Source organism: Podarcis tiliguerta, assembly GCF_965153285.1.
Source record: "Podarcis tiliguerta genome assembly, chromosome: 3".
Classification (NCBI taxonomy): domain Eukaryota; kingdom Metazoa; phylum Chordata; class Lepidosauria; order Squamata; family Lacertidae; genus Podarcis; species Podarcis tiliguerta.
In genome coordinates, this window is record NC_139536.1 from 6,857,740 (window position 1) to 6,878,410 (window position 20,671).

General features: G+C 44.7%; 1 protein-coding gene and 1 long non-coding RNA gene across 2 annotated transcripts in view; one reads left to right on the top strand and one right to left on the bottom strand.

The window, feature by feature from the left end:
* The window catches only part of BLK (BLK proto-oncogene, Src family tyrosine kinase), an 819,573-nt gene that overhangs the window by 766,301 nt on the left and 32,601 nt on the right, over positions 1-20,671 (top strand). The window lies entirely within an intron of this gene.
* On the bottom strand, positions 14,706-18,410 carry LOC310675131. The gene is made up of 2 exons (XR_014509970.1): positions 18,245-18,410; positions 14,706-14,970 (listed from the first exon to the last, which is right to left on the bottom strand). It is a non-coding gene; the product is annotated as an uncharacterized lncRNA (long non-coding RNA).

Here is a 20,671-nt window from a genome sequence, read left to right on the forward strand (position 1 = left end):
GGCTAAGGGAGCTGGGCATGTTTAGCCTGGAGAAGAGGAGGTTAAGGGGGGATATGATAGCCATGTTCAAATATATAAAAGGATGTCACATAGAGGAGGGAGAAAGGTTGTTTTCTGCTGCTCCAGAGAAGCGGACACGGAGCAATGGATCCAAACTACAAGAAAGAAGATTCCACCTAAACATTAGGAAGAACTTCCTGACAGTAAGAGCTGTTCGACAGTGGAATTTGCTGCCAAGGAGTGTGGTGGAGTCTCCTTCTTTGGAGGTCTTTAAGCAGAGGCTTGACAGCCATATGTCAGGAGTGCTCTGATGGTGTTTCCTGCTTGGCAGGGGGTTGGACTCGATGGCCCTTGTGGTCTCTTCCAACTCTATGATTCTATGATTCTATGATTCTATGAAATTAACCAATGGTTCGCTGAAAAGATTGGAATCAATTAACCCATGATTTATTCATAGTGAGTCCCTCATTCTTCCTCATGGTTGCAGAAACTTCTGCTGGGGGTTTTTCAGGATTCCACCTAATCTTGCATCAGCGCACTTCAGAACATCAGAAAACAGGAAGTCGAATTCCGCCCCCCCATCACCCATCATTCTCAGAAAGTCAGCGCTGTCTCTGGAGTGTTCAAGCAGAAGTTCTTTACTTTCTGTGCAAACTCAGTTGGTTTACCTACAGTTACCTTTACCTACAGTTATATACAAAAAAACTCCCTCCCTTCCTCAAGACAAGGTCATTTCATCCCTGTTTCAGAGTAGTTTACCCCCTGAGTTTAACACAAAAAACAGAAGATGAACTATCAAGTTAATGGCCTGAGTCATAAAAGAGAAAGGTGGGGGAGGAAATACAGAGGAAACTATCTCTGACCATTAGCCATGCTACTACTACTTTCTTTCTGAATATCTGTCATTGACAATAATAAAGAGTGTGATTGATTGAATCGGGCTGGATACTGCCTGCCCCGGGACTTCTTATGTCACAATTATCGGTATTCAAAGAACGGTATAACGACTGCCCATTTTCTGCAGTTCTGAAGTGCAGCGTACTCTGATGTCAGATGGCAGAGTCCTGAGAAACCCAGTGGCAGACCTTTCTACAATCTCCAGGAAGAATGTGCCACTCCACTCCTTTTGCAGAAGTTGCTGGTTAATTGATTCCACTCCTTTCACCAAATCATGGGTTAATTCTCTCTCCTTCTTTCAATAAACGACTCATTAACTGCACATAAACCCTGCTCAGTTGGTATTTCTTTATGTTTTCTGTTTGCTTACGTGAAAGATTGGGGAATCTGAAATCCTTGCTTATTTAATAATAATAATAATAATAATAATAATAATAATAATAATAATTTTAAAGGATGGCTAAATTGGGGCAAGGGATGTGTCTGGGGCTGTGGGTTAAACCACAGAGCCTAGGGCTTGCCGATCAGAAGGTCGGCAGTTCGAATCCTTGCGACAGGGTGAGCTCCCGTTGCTCGGTCCCTGCTCTTGCCAACCTAGCAGTTCAAAAGCACGAAGTGCAAGTAGATAAATAGGTACCGCTCTGGCAGGAAGGTAAATGGCGTTTCCGTGCACTGCTCTGGTTCACCAGAAGCGTCTTAGTCATGCTGGAAGCTGTACATCAGCCCCCTTGGCCAGTAAAGTGAGATGAGCGCCTCAACCCCAGAGTCGTCCGCGACTGGACTTAATGGTCAGGGGTCCCTTTACCTTTACCTTTTTAAGTTAGGGCAGGCTCTCCACGGAGATGGGCTTCTAACGACACAACGCTTTGCATGTTTACTCAGGGATCATTGCCATTATGTCTACTGGAGTTTAATCCCAGGACAGTGGGAAAGGAATACTCTAGTTCATTGGTTGTGTGTTTCCAGCCAGCATGGCTAATGGTCAGAGATAGTTTCCTCTGTATTTCCTCCCCCACCTTTCTCTTACATGACTCAGGCCATTAAGTTGATAGTTCATCTTCTGTTTTTTGTGTTAAACTCAGGGGGTAAACTACTCCCAAACATGGAGGTTTTAAATGAAATGACCTTTTTGAAGGAAGGGAGGGAAGGGAGGGAGATTTTTATATATAACTGTAGGTAAAGGAAAAGGACCCCTGGACGGTTAAGTCCAGTCAAAGGCGACAATGGGGTTGGGGCATTCATCTCGCTTTCAGGCCGAGGGATGACATCCTGCTCCTAATTTATTGGTGCTTTGCCAGAAGAAGAAAAAATATATTTGAATAAATACCAGGGACTCTGCACAGCTTTCCAGAAGTTGTGAGAACCTCTTGGGTTCTTTACTTCCATCAGAAATTGTGGACATATGCAGCTTACCTTTGAGCATGAAGGCCCTTCACCTTGTCTTTACTGTATAGTCCTCTTCTTGGTTCTCCATAGCCCAGCCAGGCTAGATTTGTGGTTTGCAGGCAGACTGAAAAAACAGCACAGATTCCAAGGCTGAGTGTGCTGCTTATCAAGCAGATGTTAAGCTGAGGGGTTCTTTCAGAACAAAAAGAAAAGGAGTGTTTTTCAGTTAGGAACCATGGGGGGTGTAAAAATCCTAGAAGGAATCAAATTCAGAAGGAGGGATGTTGGTGGAGAGATGGGGGAGAAAGTTGATTCAGTTCACATCTAAAGGCAAATCTACCAACGTTGCACTTTCTGAGGCAATATATTAGCTGAACCACGGCCATCCCTCAAAAGCAACACTTGTCTGCCTTTTGCAATGCAGTTCTTCAGCTAAGCAAAATGTACCCAAAATGCATATACCAGGGTAAAATGTGCACAGGGATGCATTTATTGTTAATATATGAAACTGCATTATCTTAGGGGAAATGGCTTGCCAAAAATGTGTGCATTGGGCAAAATTGCATCGAAATACATGTGCATTGGGATAAATTTGTAGCAAGATGCTGATGAATTTTCAGGAGGACTTGCCATTTGACAAACTGATATGGGAAAGTGCAGAACTACATTCAAGTTTTGGAAAAGAAAAAGAAGAAGAGGAGGAGGAGAAAAACCAGAACGGACAGATTCATCCATCTCTGGGTAAGCTAGGTTCTGGCAATACATTGACAGGAATTTATAGACTCATAAAATCTACCTAACATGGATCTGTCCAGCTTCTTGGTTCATTCATTGGCCAGCTGTTATTAGCTTATGTGAAGACAGAGCATAGCTCTCAGGGGCAGCTGAGGCCATGTTCCTGCCTGCTGCAATGGACAGGCTGGTGTCCTTTCCATACTACATGCAGAATCTTACAGGACTAGCACTTGAATCTTACTTAACACTGGTGTTGGGACCACATTAAGCATGAGGCTAACTTAGACTGCTGCTGTCTCTCCCCTGACAACAGAGGCAGCTGCCCTGTGCTGTCCAATGGTAGAGTTGGCCCTGAAAGCATGTCCCCCAGTGTTTTGCAGTTTCTCAGGGGGGAAATTGGTTGAAGCTTGATCCCTGCATCTTTAGCTGTCAGACCGATGCAATGATTATATGGTGCAAGGCTTATAGCAGGAAACAATACATTCATTCTAACACCCCCAGCTCCACTGATTACAAAAGCCCCACCTTGCTCTCGCCAGTTCCCCCAGTTTCAACAAAAAACATTTGAGGTGCCTTCTGAAAGATGTCCGCAGTTCAGGTGTTGGTGAGTCAATTGATGCTGAATTGCCTTGCTAAGGTGAGAACAGAGAATCAGCATTTGAAAGAAGCAGAATGCTAATCCTAGCAATTGTTGGATTAACTGTAAAGTGAAATAATTTCAGGTGGTTTCAACCAATAGTTGACAATGGATATTTGATGTTGGCAGCAATCTCAGAACATCATTCTCCCCGTTTCCTGGTATAAACTGTATAAATACCAGCAATGCTTCCAGAGGTTCTTCATCCTTCTCTTTATTGAGCCTTTTCCTTCCATTAGTATCGAGGGTGCAGCAAATCTTCAACCATGAAGATGCTTTACGTTCTCTTTACTGTTGCCTTCTTGGTCTTCCAGGTTCGGTCCAATCCCAAACCACCCTCCACGGTTGAAGGGGAAGCCAAGGAGTTTCTCGAGTCTCGTGCTTATAAAGATGATGGTAAGTTGGGCTGAAGAACAACATTTCAATGTATCTATGTGGGGTTTATTGTCTGTTAGTTTGGTTGTAAGTTGCCTTGGGTTGTCCCAAGCAAGATTACGTGATGGACTAAGTTAATTAATAAATTTACCCCCTGTAGTTATTGAGAGGTGAGAAAGAATTCTACAATCCCACTTGGATGTGCAACCCTAGGTTAGCTCAGCAATGGGGTTGCATAAAGAGAATTCTTGAGACTCACAAGCTCTAGCTGCCATGGACTTTCCAGCCTCGCAGGAAGGACCTAGGCAAACTGGTTCCTTGCCCAGCTCATACTGGGATGAGGGAATGCATTCAGGTTCATTATTTACTGAGCTAGACAGGACTGTGTGTTTTAGAACCTTTCCCCTGATTTTCCTTCAATGGCTGGGGTGGGAAGTTTCCCCCCCCCAGATTCCTTTAGGGGCAATCTGTCAGAAGTTGCATTGTGGCAGTGGCTGAGAATAGACTCAAAAGTGAGTGAGGCATTCCCTCTCTCTGTGACCCCCTTTTCTCTATCTCCCACTCCTTCTTTCTTTATCTCCTCCACCATTTGTTTGTTTCACTCCTCCCCTGCCAGTTTCTGAGGCCCCTGGACTGCAAATTGTTCGATGCTACTTTAGGGCACGGCTTAAAACTCATCCTCCCCATTCCTTTTTTGGGAGGTGGGGAATTGCTGAAAACATTTTCTGCTTAAGTTACCCTCAAAGTTATCTTCTGTAAGACGTAAGACAGGCATAGGCAAACTTGGCCCTCCCGATGTTTTGGGACTACAACTCCCACCATCCCTAGCTAGCAGAACCACTGGTCAGGGATGATGGGAATTATAGTCCCAAAACTTCTGGAGGACTGAGTTTGCCTATGCCTGAAGTAAGATGTTCAAAGAGGCATGCTGTTTGTGCATCTGCACCTTCATATTTCTCTCTGGGAATTTGTGTGCTTAATGCTGCAGCCCTGCAGCCATTTATCTGGTAATAAGAATGAGGGAGAGATTCTATTCGGTTTGCACTCCAGCCATTGTTTGAAATTCGCCCCTTCTGTGAATTTTGCAAGGTGGTTCCCAGCTCAATGATGTGTACAAAAATGCATATCTACTGAAATCTGCCCTTCAAGAAGTCCTTTGCTCTTCGAGAGCTCTTCAAATATTTTGAAGAATGCTCCCCTTTCTTTCTTTTTATATGCAGGCCCTGGGCTGAACCCAGAACCAAAGGATTCTTCACGGTTTCAGGTAGTTCTGTGCTCTGACAACGATGGCTATTGCCTGCCACGTGACTTCCAGTGTCACAATGGCTTGGCGTTCAAGGAACCATGGAACGACTGCCCGTTTTCTGATGTTCTGAAGTGCTGCGTGCGCTGATGCAAGAGAAGGTGGAATCCCGAGAAACCCCCAGCAGAAGTTTCTGCAAGTACAAGGAAGAATGAGGAACTCACTCTGAATAAATCATGGGTTAATTGATTCCAATCCTTTCAGCATCTTTCATCTTTCAATAAACAACCTATTCACACAACCTCCTCAAATTGTTTTCCTTTATGTTTCCAGTCTAAAAGGTAAAGGTAAAGGGACCCCTGACCATTAGGTCCAGTCGTGGCCGACTCTGGGGTTGTGGCTCTCATCTCACTTTATTGGCCAAGGGAGCCGGCGTACAGCTTCCGGGTCATGTGGCCAGCATGACTATGCCACTTCTGGCGAACCAGAACAGCACACGGAAACGCCATTTACCTTCCCACCGGAGCAGTACCTATTTATCTACTTGCACTTTGATGTGCTTTCTAACTGCTAGGTTGGCAGGAGCAGGGACTGAGCAACGGGAGCTCAACCCATCATGGGGATTCGAACCGCCGATCTTCTGGTTGGCAAGCCCTAGCCTCTGTGGTTTAAAGCACAGCGCCACCCATGTCCCGCATTTCCAGTCTAGATCCCTGTATATGCAGCTACTATGCTTCTTTCCCCCAGTTTGTTGGTGCGCACGATAAAATTGCACCACGCTGCAGTGAAAATGTGCTTCTTTCCTTGCATTAATCTGAAATTATGAGAAAGCCTCCTTGCCAATGCAGCTTGGCATCATTTGGCATCTTATAAGGCTAACATAGCCTCCTAAAGCTTTGCACAGATATCCGGTTTCCCACTGAATGCCAAGGGTTTCCGAGAAAGTAACAGGCATGCATATGTGTGCATGTGCCTGCTTAATCCCTTCGTTTCCCATTTCCCACATCATAATGAAATCAGATGAAATGCTCTCCTTCCAGGACTGGAGGCCGTGGAAAGCAAAGAAACTGATTCCTGTACTGCAGGGGGCTGGATTACTATGATTCTAGGAATATAACCCTTGATTGATTCCTGGCAGGGAGGGAGGCTTCTTACCTCTCTCGCCCTCACCTAGCCAGGTCCTTCAGGTATACTGGACCGAGGCCACTTAGGGCTTTAAAGGTCAGCACCAATGCTTTAAATTGTGCTTGGAAACATACTGGGAGCCAATGCAGAACTCTCAGGACCAGTCTTATATGGTCTCAGCGGCCACTCCCAGTCACCAGTCTAGCTGCCGCATTCTGGATTAGTTGTAGTTTCCCGGTCACCTTCAAAGGACCTTCACCGCTTTCACTGGTTCTGATTTGAAAGAGAGGTAGAGCTGGGTATCATCTGCATACTGATGAACACCCAGCCCAAACCCCCTGATGATCTCTCCCAGTGGCTGCATATAAATGTTGAAAAGCATGGGGGAGAGGATGGAACCCTGAGGCACCCCACAAGTGAGAGCCCAGGGGTCTGAACACTCATACCCCACCACCACTTTCTGAACACGGTCCAGGAGGAAGGAGCAGAAACACTGTATAACAGTGCTCCCAGCCCCTCTAGACGGTCCAGAAGGATGTTATGGTCGTTGGTGTCCTCTGCAAAAATAAAATAAAATAAAAAATACACACACGCACACGAATCACAGAATTGTAAAGTTGGAAGGTACCCCAAGAGTCATCTATTCCAAGCTCCTACAATGCAGGACTGGGTTACATCACATGTTTCTTTCTGAATATCTGTCACTGACAATAATAAAGAGAGTGATTGATTGAATCTGGCCGCATTCTGTAAGGCCTGTAAGGTATTCTGTAAGCTTGGGTGTTGTTAAGTCAATAGATACAAAATCAGATAGCTGAGATGACAACAAAGAGAATAATAGTTTGGGGAATCAGAATTTCAGGGTCAACAAACATTTCATAAAATGCAGAATGAATGTATTTCAAATGATTTGGATTGTTGAGTGACAACAGTCGCTAACAACATTCTGCCCTTTTCCTGGTATAAACCGTATAAATACCAGCAAAGCTTCCATAGATTCTCCACCCTTCTCTTCATTGAGCCTTTTCGTTCCATTAGCATTGCGACTGCAGCCAATCTTCCACCATGAAGATGCTCTACGTTCTCTTTGCTGTTGCCTTCTTGGTCTACCAGGTCCAGGCCAATCCCCAACCACCTTCCGAGGATGAAGCCAAGGAGCCTCTTGACCCTGAAATGAAGTTGAAAGAGGGTAAGTTGGGCTGAAAATGGTCATTCTTTCATATTGCAGCTTGTGGAGGAATCCTAGAATCACGGTTAGAAGTACAACTCTAGGTTAGCTCAGCCATATTATTGCAGAAAGAGAATTCTTTTGACTTACAAGCTTTAGTTATCATGGACTCAGTCTCATAGGAAGGACCTGGGCAATCTGGTTCATTGTCTAGCTCATCATGACGGATTTACTTCTTACTGAGTTTGATGGGACTTTGTGTTTTAGGACTTTCTTCTTGACCTTCCTTCAGCGGTTGGGATGGGCTGCCCCCCCCCCCATAATCCCTCAGAAGCAATCTGTCAGGAGCTTCTTTGTGGCAGTGGCTGAGACTGGAATCCAAATTTGCAGGGCATCCCTTTTTCCATGTCCTCTCTCTCCCTCTCTCCCAAACCCTTTCCCTAATCTTAGTGCCATCACTTCTGCTGGCTCCAGTCTCAGACGACTCTGGGGTTGCAGTGTTCATCTCACTTTACAGGCTGAGGGAGCCAGCATTTGTCCGCTCCGCGGACAGTTTTTCTGGGTCATGTGGCCAGCATGACCAAGCCGCTTCTGGTGCAACGGAACACTGAAACCAGAGCAGTGCACAGAAATGCTGTTTACCTTCCCGGGGAAGCGGTACCTATTTATCTACTTGCACTTTTTGGCATGCTTTTGAACTGCTAGGTTGGCAGGAGCTGGGACCGAGCAATGGGAGCTCACCCCATCATGGGGATTTGAACCGCCAACCTTCTGATTGGCAAGCCCAAGAGGCTCAGTGCCTTAGACCACAGTGCCACCCGCATCCCTTGCACCACCCATGTCATTTATTACATTTCTTCAAATACCACAAAGCTTCCACCCCTCTCTAATCACAGACGCCTCCTGGTCTCTGATTCTTGATGTCAAACTTGCCAACTCCACATAGGGTATGAGGAAGGATGTAAGATGTAATTTGCAGCAGGATAAGGGGAAACAAGGAAACCATGGAGGCTTAGAGGAGGAGTTCACAATATTGGGGGAAACCAAATATGTAATTAACTTTTGAAAATCAAAAGAAAATTGTAAAAAAAAAGGGGGGGGGAGGCAGGCAGATGAAAGCTGTCTGGAAGCGATCTGAGGTTTGGGAGTGGGAAGTGCCCAGTTTGCCCTAATGGAACTGAACTACTTTCACCATCATGATGTTCTGCCAGCCAGGATCTCCCCTCACATAAACTTAAGTTCCTGAGGTCTTCGCTCTTTTCTATGTCTGTTGACCCTTGAAGAATATTCACTAATGCTGCTTTTCTCTTTTATATGCAGACCCTGGGCTGATGCCCCAGCCAGACGATTCTGAACGACTTAAGGTGGTCCTGTGCCAAGGCTTCAATGGATACTGCCTGCCCCGGGGCTTCTCATGTCACAATGGCTTGGCATTCAAAGAACGGTATAACGACTGCCCATTTTCTGCGGTTCTGAAGTGCTGCGTGCGCTGATGTCAGATGTCAGAGTCCTGAGAAACCCAGTGGCAGACCTTTCTACAATCACCAGGAAGAATGTGCCACTCCACTCCTTTCACAGAAGTTGCTGGTTAATTGATTCCACTCCTTTCACCAAATCATGGGTTAATTCTCAATCCTTCTTTCAATAAACAACTCATTAACTGCACATAAACCTGACTCAGGTGGTTTTTCTTTATGTTTTATGTTTGCCTACGTGAAAAATTGGGGAATCTGAAATTCTTGCTTATTTGATGATGATGATGATGATGATGATGATGATAATAATAATAATAATAATATAAAAATAAAGGATGACTAAGTTGGGGCAAGGGATGTGGGTGGTGCTGTGGGTTAAACCACAGAGCCTAGGGCTTGCTGATCAGGTGGTCGGCATTCCCGTGACGGGGTGAGCTCCTGTTGCTCGGTCCCTGCTCCTGCCAACCTAGCAGTTCAAAAGCACGTCAAAGTGCAAGTAGATAAATAGGTACCGCTCTGGCAGGAAGGTAAACAGCATTTCCGTGTGCTGCTCTGGTTCGCCAGAAGCGGCTTAGTCATGCTGGCCACATGACCCAGAAACTGTACGCTGGCTCTTTCGGCCAGTAAAGTGAAATGAGCGCCTCAACCCGAGAGTCATCCACGACTGGACTTAATGGTCAGGGGTCCCTTTACCTTTACCTTTTTAAGTTAGGGCAGGCTCTCCACGAAGCTTGGCTTCTAATGACACAATGCTTTGCATGTTTACTCAGGGATCATTGCCATTATGTCTACTGGAGTTTAATCCCAGGACAGTGGGAAAGGAGTACTCTAGTTCATTGGTTGAGTGTTTCCAGCAAGCATGGCTAATTGTCCAAGATTGTTTCCTCTGTATTTCCTCCCCCACCTTTTTCTTTTATGACTCAGGACATTAAGTTGATAGTTCATCTTCTGTTTCTTTGTGTTAAACCCAGGGGGTAAACTACTCCCGAACAGGGATGAAATGACCTTGTCTTGGGGAAGGGAGGGAGTTTTTTTGTATATAACTGTAGGTAAAGGTAACTGTAGGCAAACCAACTGAGTTTGCACTGAAAGTAAAGAACTTCTGCTTGAACACTCCAGAGACAGCGCTGACTTTCTGAGAATGATGGGTGATGGGGGGGGGCGGAATTCGACTTCCTGTTTTCTGATGTTCTGAAGTGCGCTGATGCAAGATTAGGTGGAATCCTGAAAAAACCCCAGCAGAAGTTTCTGCAACCATGAGGAAGAATGAGGGACTCACTATGAATAAATCATGGATTAATTGATTCCAATATTTTCAGCGAACCTTTGGTTAATTTGCCCCCCATCTTTCAATAAACAACCTCTTAACGGAACACACAGCCTCCTCAAATTGTTTTTCTTTATGTTTCCAGACCTGTATATGCAGCTACTGTGCTCCTTTCCCCCCAGTTTGTTGGTGTGCATGATAAAACTGCACCACGCTGTGGTGTAAATGTGCTTCTTTCCTTGCATTAATCTGAACTTATGAGAAAGCCTCCTTGCCAATGCAGCTTGCCATCATTTGGCACCTTATAAGACTAATATAGCCTCCCGGAGCTTTCCACAGATTTCCTGTTTTCACTAAATGCCAAGGGTTTCCGAGAGAGTAACAGGCATGCATTGTTGGCTTTTCGCAGTGTAGTAACGCTGCAGAGAGCTTGCTGGGGAGAGCTTGCATTAAAAAGAAAAGGGACTCAAAAATAACTTAAACAAGGTTTTAATAAGAAAAACAAAAACTCCTTATACACCAAATACATCTACAAACAAACACGACCCAACCACCAACCCATCCCCCAGGGTAAATGGCAGAGCTAGGTGCTGCTCCTTATATACTGCAGCCAATTCCCAACACAGCTTAATCAATGCAACTCAGCAGCACCTGCTATGCCTCACAGCTGTAAAGCTGGATCTTGTTAGTCTGCTCTGGCCCTTGCTCTGGCCCCTTAAAGGTATACACATTGGGTGAAACAATGATGAGCCTTTAGATTTAAAGAAACAGTTCAACATGCATATGTGTGCATGTGCCTGCTTAATCCCTTCATTTCCCATTTCCCACGTCACAATGAAACCAGACAAAATGCTCTCCTTGCAGGACTGGAGGCCGTGGAAAGCAAAGAAACTGATTCCTGTACTGCAGGGGGCTGGATTACTATGATTCTAGGAACAGAACCCTTGATTGATTCCTGGCAGGGAGGGAGGGTCCTTACCTCTCTCGCCCTGACCTTTTGTCACCCCCCCCCCCCAGGCAAGACACTTGGGGCGGACCACACCCCCACACCCCACTAGCGACGCTCCTGAGGGTATGGAGTTATCTGACACTCAAGCTGTCTGAAGGGTTTTTTCAAATGTTTAATGTTTTATTATGTTTTTATATATGTTGGAAGCTGCCCAGAGTGGACGCACACTTCTTCAGATACGGTTCTTCAGATTCTGTTTCAGTGTATCTGAAGAAGTGTGTATGCGCACGAAAGCTTATACTCAGAACAAACATAGTTGGTCTCTAAGGTGCTACTGGAATTTTTTTTTAATTTTTAAAATTTATTTCGACTGTGTCAGACCAACACGGCTACCCACCTGATTCCTTATTGATGATTTTATTGTTTCATCTTTTTCATAAGCCACTTTGAATTCTTTTTTAAAAAACAACAACAACAATAGAGCAGTGTATAAATTTCATGAAATAAATTAATAAATGTTCTGGGTTATGTTCAGAATTTTATTTGTGTTCAAAGTTCTTTGTATGTTTCTACGGAGAAAAAGATTTATATGTATATTGCACACATGCATACACACAAACTGGGGCGGAAACTCCGGAATGTAAATATGAGTAGCCTTTATCGGGCCAAGTGTTAACAGGTGTTAAATTAGCACGGTGATAATAAAACAATATTATCTGCAATAAAGCTGTTCTTATCTTGTGTGCTTTGGCTTAGCAGAGAAATGCTACACGTGTGTGTGTGTATGTGTGTGTGTGTGTGTGTGTGCAATTTGTGATATTTTAGCCCCACTGTTTGCATTTTATTCTATGTTTTAAAAGGACACAGAGTTTGTAATACACAGGTTCCTATCTTAGATTAGGCGATTGTTTTGGAAAGGTGAGTGTGACATCGGAGGATAGAGGGAGGAATTCAGCACCACATCAAGGCAATCCTAAGCATTTGAGCTTGCCAGGTGGAATGGTTCCCCCCTCTTCTACCCCTGTGTGCCATTCTGGGAGTTCGCCCATACCCACAAGCCATTGGGGGGAGGCATGGGGGTGTTTGAGGGAAGGAGGGGGTGCGAAGCCCTGTTGCACGAGCGGAAGTGCAAAGCTTATTTGCCAGGACTGGAAACTTGGCTGTAGGGCACAGAGGCAGAAGGGCTTGAATGCCCAGCATCTTTTGAGCAAAGCACCATTAGCAGAAGTAGCAAAAAGCACAGATCGGGCAGGAACAAGATGACTTCAGCAACCTCTCCCCAGAGGGGAATTGGAGAGCCCTGGTAAAATTCCTTCATGAGATTAGAAGCTGGATCTTTCAGTCACAAAAAAAGCTCCACCTTCCTTCACTTCTGTTAGAATTCCTGCTCCATGATGGCAGTCATGGGATTCTTGTCTATCACATGACGGTATATGTTTTGACTCCATAGAGTGGGAAGTGATGGAGACAGGATGTTTGTGTTACTGTGTTCCGTGAAGTGGGACTATTGTCCTTTGTTCTTTTTCTCTTTGCTGTCTGACGCTAGAGAGAGAGGGAGACATGTTGCAGTGCTCCATGTGTCTTTATATGTATATAAAGTAGATTAGCCAAAATGCTGAGTTGCTGAGGTCTGTTAAGCAAACTGTGCAAACTCTGCGGATCCCTAAGTGTGCTGGTGTCTGTTGGCATCGGTCACTATGATGTTTGGGCTGAAGAAAGCTTTTGAAGCTCCCAAACGATCGACCAGGAGGGAGAGAACTTACCAGTCAGGCATGTGTCTCTGCCAGGGTTCTACTCAAGGGTAGGCCAAGCTCCTGACAACTTTCACCCCCACTACCTGGGTTTTATCCTTATAGAATGGTAGAATTGTAGAGTCAGAAGGGACCCTGAGGGTCAGCTAGTCCCACCCCCTGCAGTGCAGGAATCTCAGCTGAAGCATCCATGACAGGTGGCCATCCAACCTCTGCTTGAAAACCTTAAAGGAAGGAGGGTCCACTACCTCCCAAGGGAGACCGTTCCACTGTTGAACTGCTCTTGCTCTCAGAAATAATGCTTAGTCGAGTTCTCTTGTCTTGTGACTTGAAGACATTGGGTTGTGTCCTACCATGTTTTATTTTATGATATAGTGGTATAGAAACACCTAAACAAACATTTTTAAAGATGTGTATTTTAATGAGCGGAATATTATGAGTCATGAGAGTTGAGAAGAGTGTATGAATTCAAGAGTGCTTAGTTTATTTTTTCGTTGCTATTTTTTCCTCGTTAAGATTGCTTTATTGGTTATGAATGCTGTAATACTTTGTGAATCTCATAATATAACTTTTGTTGTAATTGTGCTGCTTTGCTTTTTTTTGTTGTTGTTGTTGCTTTGCTAATAGTGCTTTATAGCCTGTAGTTGGCAAATAATTTGTTGAATGTTCTGTATGATTTAAGTGATATTTGTCACATTCCATTATCAGCTTGCAATACAGTGGTGCCTCGCAAGACAAAAAGAATCCGTTCCGGGAGTCTCTTCGTCTAGCGGTTTTTTCATCTTGCGAAGCAACCCTATTAGAGGATTAGCGGATTAGCGCTATTAGCGGTTTAGCGGCTATTAGCGGCTATTAAAGGCTTAAGGGATTAGCGGATTAGCTGCTAAAAGGCTATTAGCAGCTTAGTGCCTTAGAAAAAGGGGGTGGGGAGTGAAAAAAAATCGCAAAAATCGCAAGACATTTTCGTCTTGCGAAGCAAGCCCATAGAGAAATTCGTCCTGCGAAGCACCTCCAAAACGGAAAACCCTTTCGTCTAGCGGGTTTTCTGTCTTGCAAGGCATTTGTCTTGCGGGGCACCACTGTATATTATTTCCCTGCATAGGGAAGTTTTTTAATGTTTGATGTCTCACCATGTTTCAATTTGTTGGAAGCCACTCAAAGTGGCTGGGGCAACCCAGTCAGACTGACAGTATATAAATAATAAATGTTGTTGTTGTTGTTGCTTATTTATTATCTTTTTGTGATTCCTCTGAGTGAAAAATGGCATAGAAATAAAGTCATACCTCGCGTTGAATGTGCTTCGGGATGTGCGCGTTCGAGTTGCACTCTGTGGCAATCCAGAAGTAACGGAGCGCATTACTTCTGGGTTTCACTGCTTGCAGATGCACAGAGGCTCAAAATGACGTCATGCGCAAAAGCAGCTAAATTTGATGTGTGCGTGCGCAGACGTGCCATCGTTAGCTACGTTTGCTTCAAGATGCGAACGGGGCTCCAGCACGGATCCTGTTCGCATCCAGAGGTACCACTGTATAATAAATCAAATCAAGAAATCAAGAAAATTGTGACTGTTTCAGATAATTGGGGGCACGGGGGGAGTTTGTAGTAGTAGTTACAGCAACAATGGTAGTTTAGTGCTAGTGATAACTAGAAGTGATCAAATGCTTTGAGGAAGAATAAAATACTAGATGGCCACTGAATTGGAAGCAAACTCAGTTTTAATCAAAAAAAGAGAGGTTTAGCATTAATCCATCTTGATTGGGAGGTGGATTCTTCCTCTGTTCCGATCGTACGCTCTTGGTCTTCCTTGCATCTCCCTTGAGCAGGCTCTCTACTGGAATCCCACACAGCAATACATACTTGCAAAGCATTTTCCAACAGGCTTCTCATAGGCATGGCATCCAGGGCGGCAATTTCCCCCCATAGCATTGCATACCATGGCATTTCTTGGGCGGGGAACATCTTCTGCAGGAAAGAAAAGAAAAGGCAAGAGACCTTAACATGCTTATCAGGTACCTCTCCTTTCTTTGGCTTAGCTTAGTCTTATCTCACTTTAACATAGCGGACACTGCTTTTCTGTAAAGTTTTCCAAATTAGAGCATAATATATGTTCCCACTTTTTTATTGTTAGCTTTGGTTCTCATTTTTATTGTTGGTTTTACTGTAAACCGCTCTTTGAGTTATGTGGTAAGAAAAGTGTCTAACCAAAATAAAATTAATGATGATGATGATGATATAACATGGAGTTTCACTTCTCTACACAGGTGCTGCTGGTTATACTGTTGTAAACATCTGCACAGGTTTTGGTAAGGCTACTCTGCAGAATGGTCAGAGATCTTGTTTCTTTCTGAACAAGATCTCAGCCTTGTTGCCAGCAAAGAGCATTGGGTGAGTTGGTCAAATTCAGTTTCTCTGAAGTCCCCATTTTCCACCCCCCCCAAAAAAAACCAAGTTCCATTCACCATCTTTCCATACTAGTTTGCAGATTTTATTTTTAAAAAGTCGTCATGAAAATTCACCAGCTAATAAACCCATATTTTGCAAGCAAAGACAGACATTTTTCCAAAGCACTTGTACATAATATGGTACTTGTTGCATGTCATTTTCATTAATATGTGCCTATTTAGACATGCTTTACCCCATTATTTTCTGTTATTCTCTTTTTCTTTGCCCCCTCTAGATTAATGTTTTCATTTGGACCAAAAAAAGAGAAGATATTTGACGATAATCTTTGCATTTTTCTTTATAATAAAACAATATTTAAAACCAAAATTGAGTAATGTGTCAATTTTGAAGGATGGCTGTGTTTCCATTTGTGTATTTTCCAGGAAAGTGTGAATTAGGGACCTAAACCTTTAACTGCTAACCGAATGAAATTTCTCCATCATTCTTAGTCACTACCTGGAATCACATCTGTTCTCTCACTGGCAGCCAGTACAGGATGTGTTCCTGTCCAATGGTGCCCCATTGCATTTGGGCTGCAGTATTCTGTGCCAGCCTCAACTTTTGGACCACTTTCAAGGTCAGATTGACCCAGATCTCATTAAAGTCTACATGGGAGACTGTCAGTGATTACTGGGCATAGGCACTCGTTGCCCATCTAAAATGAAGGAGCACCTCCAAGCAGCACACTTGCTCCTTCAGGAAGTCTGGTGCCCTATCCAGAATACGGTAACTGTCTTCCAAATTCTCATACCCAAGAAATAACTGTAAGGATGCAGCTTCTGTTTATTGACCCCCATCTGCCTTCAGACACTGGCCCAGCACCTGAACAGCTTCTCCTGATTCAGATAGAATGGAGGGAGAGAGCTGGGTATCCCGATCTCTGGATAACATCTCCCAGTGGTGTCACATAAATGTTGAACAGCAAGCGAGGCAATATGGGATATTGAGGGACGGCACAGTGTCAATGCTATAGGTCTAGATGGTAGCATCCTGATTCTATTCCCTCTTGGTGGCCCTTAAGAGAGGAGTGGAGACACTGCAACGTTGTGCCCCTAACCCTCTGTTCTCATGGTACTGAAAGCCACTGAGAAGTTAAGGAGAGTCAAGAAAGTAGACCAGGGTGTTCCAACCTTGGGTCTCCAGCTATTTTGGGGCTACAACTCCCATCATCCCTAACTAGCAGAAACAGTGGCTTGGGAAGATGGGAATTGTAGTCCAAAAACAGCTGGAGACCCATGTTTGTGAAACTCTGGTTTAGAACCACATCACTTCCGATAAAAGTCATCCGTCAGGGTGACCAAAGTCATGCCCAAACCTGAAGCCATATTGGAATGGGTCTATATGAAAGAAACTAGATCCAGCAGTCAGTGGCTGAGATGCAGAACTGGACCACTTTTGCTAATCTTCTCTGTATCATTCCAATTTTAGTATACGTGCTGCCGAAGGCAGAACTGGACCACTTTCGGCAGATAGATGGTGCTAGCCAACTGTCCATCACCAAGCATTGGTGATTCAAATTAAAGGGAAGGATTGAAAGTACACTCAGACGTGCTCTGGAGTCTTTGCTTCCTCTGCTTGAATTCAAGCCATGGTTGCAGGTAAAGGTAAAGGACCCCTAGGCGGTTAAGTCCAGTCAAAGGCGACTATGGGGTGTGACCTTCAGGCTGAGAGAGCTGGCATTTCTCTGCCGACCGCTTTCCAGATCATGTGGCCAGCATGACTAAACTGCTTCTGGCACAACGGGACACCATGACGAATGCCACAACATACGGAAACACAGTTAACCTTCCTGCAGTGGTACCTGTTTGTCTAATTGTGCTGATATGCTTTTGAACTGCAAACTGGGACAGAGCAACAGGAGCTCACCCTGTCATGTGGATTCAAACCACTGACCTTCCGATTGGCAAGCCCAAGAGGCTCAGTGGTTTAAACCACAGCATCACTCACATCCCTTGCTCATGGCTACAAAGATTCCTGTTGAAAGCAGGCCAGAAAGCAAGCCCCTCCTTTCAGGCGTTCTCTTTACTTGGTGGCTCTGACCAGGAGCTCTCAAGTGAAACTAATCCCTATGGGGTTTGCATTTGGTGCAAAAACTAAAGGGTGCTGAAGTCCTCACTTGTAGAGATAAAATCAGGACCAGATTCCTAGTTGTTCCTTTGCCACTGCAGCTTTACATGCCCCACACCTAATATTATATGAAGTCAGGTGTGGGGCAGGTGGCCGTGACTGGATGAAAACAGACTTTGGGGCCAAATTAGAATCCCTGATGGGTCTAATTTGACCCATGGGCCAAAGGCTCCCAAGACCCGTTTTAGATAACACATGTCATCCTGTAACCACTGCAGCTCTCTCAAAGGCTTTAGGGCTCATATTTGACATTCAGAATGTGGTTGCAAGGCACATCCTGGGTGTTTGGCGAGCAACTGAGAAGTTAGAAAGTGGCAGCATCTTTCCTTCAGAACCAATAGTGATGCTGATACGTCTAAACAAAAGTGGTGGCCAAATTGCTCTTGGGTATATACTGTGTCTTCTTGTGTGCAGATCAACTGACTTTTGGCTGGGTGAAGAGACAGGATTCTGGAAACAGCTAATGTAAGAATCTGTGGGACCTTGCATGATGCCCTTCAACTCTAGACCTAGTGGTAGAAGCCAGCAGATGCAGGAGATTGAGGGCATGAGAAAAGAAACAAATTGGAAAGGTGAAGGAACCACAATGATATGGACACACTATTGCAAGAGGAGGGGAAAGAAAGAGAAAGGGGGGAGGGATACGTTTTTGCTTAATTCTACTCACCCGCTGGCATTTGGGCATCATCTTCTGCTAAAACATCAGGATTTGGCTTAGCCGTTGCCTGGAAAACCAAGAAGGCCAAAGCCAAGAGCACGAAAGCAGTCTTCATGGTGCACAATTGGCTGGGATCTCAGAATTGCAGGAGAGAAGAGCAAGGCTGAAGAATGGTTGAAGGACGAGATTGCAGAAACCCTTTATTTATACAGAATTTTGTGGCAGTGGGCCAGCGAATTTATGATCAGTAAACTTCTCAGTTGTGGAATAAATAGCCGCAGGGCAAACATCCTGCAACATCTGTCAAAACCCCACCTGGGTAAGTAAATCATGTGGGAGTATTTGCTGATTATTGGGCAATTATTGTCATGGTGATCCTTTGCAACACAGTGGGGGACCAAGAATAAATGCATCACCCCAAACATCTTAATCTGGCGGCTTTATGCAGCTGTCAAATAGTATATGCAATAAGGTAGGAGTTGGGGGCATTTATTTAAATGGCTATGAACTGCACTGGGGTGGGGTAGGGAATTAAAAGCCCACAATCGTGCAACAATATCAGTGAAGCACCAAAGGGTAAAAGTGCCCTATCAGAAGATACCGGTGAGCGAAGTGGAACATTAGGAATCAGAAAGTCCAGAAGATAGTTTGGGCCCAAGAACCTTGAACATAGACTTCAAAGAATTGGAAGGGGCTCCCTTGGCCTGAAATGGAAGATGAGCATCGCAGCCCATAGCTGCCTTTGACTGGACAGCATAGACCTGAATAATGGCCTTGTCCAAGCAGGTGCATTCTGTGGCCCCTTGAGAGTGGTGAAAGCACTGAAACAGGACACGAGGTGTTGGGTCAAAACTGTCCAAAACTTCACAGACTATCAGACACAAGCAGGTTTGCATGGTGGTACTGTAGCACCCTGCTTGTGGTTAACGCTTAGCTGGAAAGGACAAGGATAAATTCCTCATTCCACTCAGCCTTCACTGATTGAATGGGACTCCGTTGTGGCTGGGAAATGCCCCAACTCCCTCATTGAGAACCACCCAGCATTGAACTCCGTCATGGGGCAAGTCAAGCTCTTGCTTGATGACTGGAGTGGGAGATTGCAGCCAGGCAGATGTTTCAACCATGAGCTTAGTGTGTGCCAAAGCTAATCCTTTCCATCAGGGTCTCTTAATTACTATCCTGATTCTGCCCTGTGCCATTTTCGCCACAAGGAGTTACTGTGACACCGCAGCTCAACTACCACCATGCAATTAATACTGGCGGTGTGGGAGATGCCCAAGTGACTCACTTGGGGAACAGTTGGGGGATCATCTTCCTCAGTTCCAGTGGGGTTAAGCTGGATTTTTATGAAGGAACTCTATATAACCCTGCCCTCAAAGCATGGGAGCCTAAGTCCTGCACAGGACTTCTGAAATCAGGGGCATATCTACACCAGTCACATAGACATTTTCCTTGATTATAGTTCCAACACACTATTGTGATCCTCCAAGTGTCCCTATTTTCCAGGGATAGTCCCTGATTTAGAGAAGCCGTTTCAGTTTCTGATTTGATCCCGGAATGTCCCTCTTCTCCTTAAAAAAGGTAAAGGGACCCTGACCATTAGATCCAGTCATGGCCGACTCTGGGGTTGCGGCGCTCATCTCGCTTTACTGGCCAAGGGAGCTGGCGTACAGCTTCCAGGTCATGTGGCCAGCAGGACTAAGCCACTTCAGGTGAACCAGAGCAGAGCACGGAAATGCTGTTTACCTTCCCTCCTGAGCACTACCTATTTATCTACTTACACTTGGACGTGTTTTCGAACTGCTAGGTTGACAGGAGCAGGGACCGAGGAATGGGAGCTCACCCCGTTGCGGGGATTCGAACCGCCGACCTTCCGATCAGCAAGTCCTAGGCTCTGTGGTTTAACCCACAGCGCCACCCACGTCCCCTCTTCTCCTTAGGACGTCCCTATTTTCATTAGAGAAATGTTGAAGGGTATGGAGTTATGTGACCCCCTGAGCCAAGGAGATAAGTAACTATACAAATCTTTAGTTACAGGTAGGTAGCTGTGTTGGTCTGCCATAGTCGAAACAAAATTAAAAACATTCCTTCCAGTAGCACCTTAGAGACCAGCAAATTTTGTTATTGATATGAGCTTTCGTGTGCATGTGAAGCGTATCTGAAAAAGTGTGCATGCACATGAAAGCTCAAACCAATAACAAACTTCATTGGTCTCTAAGGTGCTACTGGAAGGAATTTTTTTAATTTTGTTTCGTATACAAATCTTTAGAAGACATCTGAATGCAGCCCTGTTTGGGGAAGTTTTTAAATGTTTAATGCTTTATTATGTTTTTATATGCATTGGAAGCTGCCAAGAATGGCTGGGGCAGCCCAGTCAGATGGACATGGTATAAATAAGCATATTATTATTATTAATTATTATTATTATTATTATTA